This window comes from Peromyscus maniculatus, chromosome 23, assembly GCF_049852395.1.
Source record: "Peromyscus maniculatus bairdii isolate BWxNUB_F1_BW_parent chromosome 23, HU_Pman_BW_mat_3.1, whole genome shotgun sequence".
In the NCBI taxonomy this organism is placed as follows: domain Eukaryota; kingdom Metazoa; phylum Chordata; class Mammalia; order Rodentia; family Cricetidae; genus Peromyscus; species Peromyscus maniculatus.
In genome coordinates this window covers 38,609,637-38,616,994 of record NC_134874.1, presented here as the reverse complement: position 1 = coordinate 38,616,994, position 7,358 = coordinate 38,609,637, and the positions used below count along the sequence as shown (strand labels likewise).

The following is a 7,358-nucleotide window of genomic DNA, read 5'->3' as shown; positions in this document are numbered from 1 at the left end:
CCCTTTTTTTTTTCTTCTTGCCTAGGCTTTGTACTTCTGTGTAACCCACTCTGGCCTTGAACTTTTGCTCCTTCTGCCTCAGCCTCCTGAGTTAACTGGAATTACATTCTGGGACCCTGGAAACCGTGCTGGTGAAGTCTGCAGTGAGCACTAGGACGTCCTGTTCATAGGCTTTCAAGTCAAAAGATATAGCAGTTCTAGAGCAACAGGATCAGGGCAAGAGCCTATGTTGGGTTACTGACCATGCAGAACAGACTACATGGATTTCGTAACCCCAGGATACTCTCTAGAGAGCGGGGGAGGGGGGGGCTGGGAATGGGCACAATTCAATTAGTTAATTTTTATGTGTATGGGTGGTTTGCCTGTGTGTGTGTGTGTGTGTGTGTGTGTGTGTGTGTGTGTATTTGTGAACTATGTGCATGCCTCCTGCCCATTTAGTTCAGTGGTGGGCATCAGATCCCCTGGAAACTGGAGCTATGGATGATTGTGAGCTACCCTGTGGGTGCTAGGAATGCAAGCAAGAGCAGCCAGTGCTCTTTCTGGTCCTAGCCTGAACTTGATGCTCTTGATCCAGCTTCCCAAGGGCTGGGATTACAGGAATATACCACCATGCCCAGTTTCACAGCATCGCTTTCTCATGGCACCTTTTTGAACCAGGGCTTGTTGTCAGTCCTATTTCATGGACACGGAGGCACAGAGAACTGAAACAAGGTCACACGGCCAGAAAACACAAGTGTCCTGCCCCTTTGATTTGACAGTGTGGGTTATTCAGGTACCAGTTTGGCTGGGGCCCACAGGCAATCACTGGGTGTGATGTGGCCAGAACTCATGATTGGCTTCTGCCCTCCTTCAGGCCAAATTACAGAATCACATTTGCTTGGGTATAGTTAAGTCCTCTTGAGTCACAGTCGTCATTGTCCTTACAGTACAGGACCGTTGAGCATCCTGTCACTTGCCGGCAAGGAACACACTTCCTGTGTAGACAGCCTTAATCACAGACAGATGCTCTATGTCTTTATATTTGTCATTTTACCCTTTATCTTTTTAATTACCTGACTGAAATATACACTCTGAACTCCAGGACAGTATCTGATAACAGTTTTAAGCTGTGGACCACAGACGGTGACTAAGTTTTTTTGTGTGTGGAAATTATTTTTTTTCCAGTAGGTCAGGGACAAACCATAAAAACAAAGAACTAGGTAGAAATAATAACAGCATTAGTCAGTTTGGTGTGGTGGCACACATCTCTGATCCTGGTGATCAGTGAGTGGAAGCTGGAGAAGCATGTGTTGAAGGATTGCATGAGCCACTGCTGGGTAAGTATTCGTAGGGAGACACGAAAAAACATTATGCACCTCCTGATAAGTCAGTGATGACAGATGAGGGAGAGGATGCCACCCGAAGTCTAGCTCAGCAAACCAGTGAATTGATGGAGATTGCTTACAGGAGCATGGGTGACTCAAAGGCAGCTGCGTCACAAAGAGCCCACTCCACCATGGGTTCTGACTCATGAGAGCTGTGTCCCTGGAGGTCCTAGGGGAATGTTCCTTCCCAGAAATTCCTGCTGCTTACATAACCTGGTCGGGGGGAGGGTATCCTGGGAACCCTGTTCAATTTCAGGAACTTCCTGGGACTTGCACATTTTATTTTCTAAGTCCTGGTGGGATGATTCAGTTCAGAGGCCATAGCCACAGCAAACATCCTATCTCAAAAAATCTGGGTGTGGGACCTGGGGACATGACTAGCAGTTAGGGTGTTTTCTGTGTCATCATGCTAACTGGAGTTTGGATGCCCCCCAAATATAAATAAATAAATGCCTGATGGGTGTGGTGGTCCACCTGTAATTCCAGCCACAGAGGATCAAGATAGGGATGGTGAGGGATATATGTCCTTAGAGGTCCTTTCCCCAAAAACAAATGACCAAACAACTGGAATAAAGAAGCAAAATAAAAAAGCATAGCATTTTATTACTGTAGAAGACAATTTAAGTTATAATTACAATAGCTGGTGCTGCCTAGCATGCCTTTCTTCCATGGACTAACAGCTGGGAACAGGGTCAGTTATTCTTTCCAAGCTTACCATGAAAAAGAAATCTGGCCACCTTTGTTCCTGGAAAAAACCAAAAAGAGAACCCGTTAGGAATCAATCTAAAACAAATTAAGCTGCCCTCAGTAATGTGAGGCCGGGGAACTGATGTCAATGCTGGATTCCAGGGGGAAAATGAGACCAAGGTGGATGGCACCAAAACGATCTGAAAGACAGAGCTTGAAGGACAGAGTGTCTGGGCTTCTGAAAATTTAATGAAGGCTATGACTTGCCACGTGAAATCCTTCTGTTTGCTTGGGCAGAGTGGAGCCTGCTAATCTGTTCAAGATCCTCTCTATTCCTAGGTGAAATTAGATTTATTTATTTATTTTATTTATTTTTTTGGAAAACATTACTTTCCTTTCGTGACTGTAAGCCCACAGGGAGCTAGCTGGCTGCCTGTATGCGCCTGCCTTCTCCAGACTGGACCAGACCCCTGACCACATGTAACAGATTAGTCGAGGTCTTGGTCTGCTGATTGCCACCACTATGTCTGCATTCTTTTTCTGTTATCAAAGGAGCTGGGAACTGTTCTGTCCCGGATCTGGCAGCAGCCTCAGCTCAGCAGTGTGGGCGGTCTTTTCCTGGTCACGCACAGAGAAAAGGGAGAAAAGAGGGGGGCGCATCTGAGAGCAATGGTGTAGGTTTGTTACTACCAGCATCCAGAAGGTTGAGGCAGGAGGATACCGAGGCCAGCCCGGGTTATATAGGAGGAGGTGTTGGGACAAGGGAGAAAGAAAGAGTAGAGGTGGAGGGAGAGAGAGAGAGAGACAGAGACAGAGACAGAGACAGAGAGAGACAGAGAGACAGAGACAGAGAGACAGAGAGACACAGACACACACACACACACACACACACACACAGAGAGAGAGAGAGAGAGAGAGAGAGAGAGAGAGAGAGAGAGAGAGAGAGAGTAGATATTGCTTAATCCCAGAAGACAGAAGGCAGGAGTTCAAGGTTATCTTCCAATGTATTGCAAGTTCAGGGCCACCCTGGGCTACATAAAAGAAAGAAAAGAAGATAGGAGAGAGGGAGCGGGGAAGGAAGGGAAAGAAGAAACTGGTTTAGGCAGGCCTTGATGGTTGTGCCCTTAGTTTGAGGAGAAGAAACTTCTGTCTGCTTCCACAGACTTCCTTGGGCAAGACAAAGATGAACATATAAAAATGACGTCCCAACCTCGATGGAATGCACCGTCTTGATTTCTTCAACTGTTTCCTCCATGGTTAAGAGACTGATCAATGGGTTTCAACACGTTTGCAGAATGTCTTCCACTTTTCATGCTGCCTGCCCCTCCAGCGATTACTGTTGTCCTCTGCCCTTTTTCACATGGCCACACCCTGCAGGAGACGGTAGAGACAGATTACAATCTCTGTAGGGCTGCAAAGCTAGCAAGGCATGCAACAGCAAACGAAAGAACGGTTATAAATAGGAGGGGGTATCAAAATTATAATGGGTAGAGTGGGTACACCTGCCCTGGGTTCCATTCCCAGAACTGGGGGAGTGGGGGGGCGTGCTGGGATGGGTAACTAGTTATTTGTATAATTACTTCCTTCCATATTCTATACCTTCTAGTCCATCAGTCCAAGGAAGACAAGAGCTGAGTCTCTTCCTTCCTTCCTCCCTCCCTCCCTCCCTCCCTCCCTCCCTTCCTCCCTTCCTCCCTGCTCCCCCTTCCCTCAGTTTTTCAAGAGGGATTTCTCTATGTAGCTCACTCTGTAGACCAGGCTGGCCTCGAACTCAGAGTGGCCTGCCTCTGCCTCTGCCTCCCCAGGGCTGGGATTAAAGACGTGTGTCACCACCGCCCGGTGGAGCTGAATTGTTTTTTCATCTTTGTATTCTGAGCACCTAGACCAGAGACTGGAATGTAAGAGGTGCCTAAGGGGTCTGCCTGCAAGGTAGCTCAGTGGATAAGAGTGCCTGCTGTTGAGCCTGAGGACCCAAGTTCTATCCCCAGGACAAGCCTAAGGGCTTGAGATTGATTCCCTGGGACCCACAGGGTGGAATGAGAAGAGTCAATTCTTGAAAGGTGTCCTGTGACCTCCACACGTGTACCACACGAGTGTCCCCACACATACACAATTAAGACATGCAAAAAATCAAGTGCACCTATTTATACTTCCTACCCAGTAATTGCAAAAATGCAAGAGTTTTATTCAATACAATTATCTCGGGGCATGTCTTTTTTATAAGAGTCCTTTTCCTTACAAATTTACTGAGGACAATTTCAATACCTCAGCTGGATGAGTATTGAAGGCACCTGCTGCCAAGCCTGACAGTCGGAGTTTGATCCCAGGACTCACATGGTGGAAGGGGAAAGCTGGCTTCTGTAAGCTGTCCGTTGATCTCCACACCTGTGCCATGGCATGCGTGCATTGCCCCCTAAAAATTAACTAACTAACTAACTAACTAACTAACTAACTAACTAAATGTAATAAAGATATTGATTTAACATTTGAGAAAAGCACTCAAAACTAGCCATAACTGAGTGTCTTAGTGGCTAATGACAGCTTTAATGTCCCTATATGAAGGCAGAACAGCTATCTTTGAGGGATTTATGAAATACCAGAAAACACCACTCTTCAAGAAAGAAAATCTATTTTTTCCCCTGATATTAACACCTGTGAATTTTGAAGGTCTTTCTTCATATAAAGGGCAGAAATGATACCCTAAGCCTTTATTCTCCCATTGTTCTTTAAAATTTTTGTTTAAGATTTATTTCATTTTATGTAATTAGTGTTTATCTGGATGTACATATGTGCACCTCTGCATGTATGCCTTTTGCCTGAGGAGGTCAGAAGAAGATGTTGGATCTCTTAAAACTGGAGTTAGGGATGCTTGAGACTTACCATGTAGTGCTGAACCTGGCCCTTTGCAAGAACAAGTGCTCTTAACCGCAGAGTGGATCTCTCCAGCCCCATCTCCCAACATCCTTGTATCCTTGTGTGTTGTGTGGTACCCATGAGGATGCCGGGGAAGAATGTTATGTTAGATGCTTTCATCTTTTTTTTTTTTTTTTTTTTGGTTTTTCGAGACAGGGTTTCTCTGTGCAGAGCTGGCTGTCCTGGAACTCGCTCTGTAGACCAGGCTGGCCTGGAACTTATAGAGACCCACCTACCTCTGCCTCCTGAGTGTTGGATGAAAGGGGTGCACTACCACCACCCAGCCAGGTGCCTTCTTACCACTCTCCTCCTTAATGCCTTGAGAAGGGGTGTCTCCCTGAACTGGAAGCTTGCCAGTTTGGCTAAGCTGGAGGCCTGTGAGCTCTTGGGATCAACCTGTTTCTACTACGCTTTCACAATCATGCCTGGCTTTCCACATGAGTGCTGGGATTTAAGTTCACATCCTCATGCTTGCCGGACAAACACTTTTGCACACTGAGCTGTCTTTCCTCCCAACATTCTTTCAGGCTTTGTCAAAATGGGGTCTCAGGCTGACCCATGGGGATAATACTCATTGTTTACAAATAACTTCTGTGTGCTTTATGCTAATGGATTGGACTCCATGGGTATCAGAAGCATTTTTTTAGATTCAGACTCTGAGAGAAGTGCCTGTAGACCACGCTTTAAGAAAATGGAAGCATTAGGAATGAGTATTAATATATATTAAATTGCATTATTACTAGGTGTGCATGTATATGTGTGTTATGGCTTGCATGCGTGTGTGTGTGTGTGTGTGTGTGTGTGTGTGTGTGTGTGTGTGTGTATGTAGGTCAGAGGACAGCTTGCTGGAGTCAGGTCTCTTCTTTTACCACGTGGGGCCTGGGGATTGAACTCAGGTGCAAGTGCCTTTACCACTGAGCCATTCCACCAGCCCAGGGATTAATATTGAAAAGCATTTATAATTGATGATATCTGAGTTCAAAGCTCCACCCTAGCACATTATCATTTTCAAAGAGTGCTGGTTTTTTTTTTTTCTTTTTTCTTTCTCAGATAGGAAGCTGTTATCTTGAGATAACAAAACTGACAGAACAGGATCAGGAAGTCACATTTTCATTCATTAGGACTTGAACATACCTCTTTTGACTCGCAGATCACTTCTCTATGCCATCTCTGTCACAAGTCTCTAAACAGCTTATCAACTCGCAGAAGCATACCTTCTGGTCTAGGAAGCAGCAGAATGTCCGGGGTTATAATTCTTGAGGTTATCAGGAAATTGGAGTCTTTGAAATCATCCTGTAACCTTGAGCAGAAAGGTGAACGCTGTCTGCTTTGATAGATAGATGATGGGGGAAATATCCTTTGATTCAATGGGCAATTTGTAAATATAAAACAGCTGCTGGAAAATTTTATTACAGATGAACTATCTCCTCCCTTACAATGTTTGCTTTTCTTTAATGCAATTTAACTGGAGCAGAAAGGCTCGGGAGGGCCACATTCAATGCTAAGGAGAGGTTGCTGGAATCGAGACACACGGCATGAGAAAAGCAAGCCATAGATTTGGAACAGGGGCGAACTAAGGCCGTCTGCTCAGCCCTGGGCTGTGCCCACGGGAAATTGAATTCAGAGCTTCTACTGCATCATAAATCCAGGGCAGCTGGCAGCAATCCAAGGGAGACTAAAGCTCAACTCCAAGGGCATCTGACGCCAGACTGGCCAACCCCTATAATAATGCTTTCTGAGAGCCGGGCCCCAGCTGTGCTGGACTGGGATTAGGGCTCAGCATCTCGACTACATGCATTTACAAGCCTTATACTCTGTTAATTTTAAAATGCAACCAATCCGCAGGAAAAATGAGACTCCATTGTTATTATACACCGGAAGGATAAAAGGCTGGAATTATCCTATCCTAACATCCTGAGGATGAAGAAGGGTGGGGGTGGGGGTGGGGAGAGGCTGCATTCTCAGTGGGCTCATTTTCAGGTTGTTGTTGTTATTATTATTATTATTATTATTATTATTATTATTATCATTATTTCAGACAGGGTCTCTCTAGGTAGCACTGGCTGGCCTGGAATTCACTATGTAGCCCAAGCCCACTTTAAATTCATAGAGATCTTCCTGCTGGAATCAAAGTTATTCACTACCACACCCAAGTTTTATTATTTTTAAAAATAGGCACTTAAAAAAAAAGATTTATTTAGCTGGGCATCGTGATACACCCTTTTAATCCCAGCATTCGGGAGGCAGAGGGAGTTGGATCTCTTGAGTTCGAGGCCAGGATGGTCTACAAAGAGAGTTCCGGGACAGAGAAACCCTGTCTCAATTTTTAAATTTTATTTTATGTGTATCTGTGTTTTGCCTGTATGTATATATGTGCACCACAAGCATGTCTGG

At 45.2% G+C, this 7,358-nt stretch overlaps 1 long non-coding RNA gene across 1 annotated transcript; it reads right to left on the bottom strand.

Annotated features, from left to right (window-relative positions):
* Window positions 1–2,007: 2,007 nt before the first annotated feature.
* Window positions 2,008–6,330, bottom strand: LOC121825284 (uncharacterized). The gene is made up of 3 exons (XR_006067429.2): window positions 6,099–6,330; window positions 3,262–3,422; window positions 2,008–2,109 (listed from the first exon to the last, which is right to left on the bottom strand). It is a non-coding gene; the product is annotated as an uncharacterized LOC121825284 (long non-coding RNA).
* Between the last annotated feature and the right edge of the window lie 1,028 nt (window positions 6,331–7,358).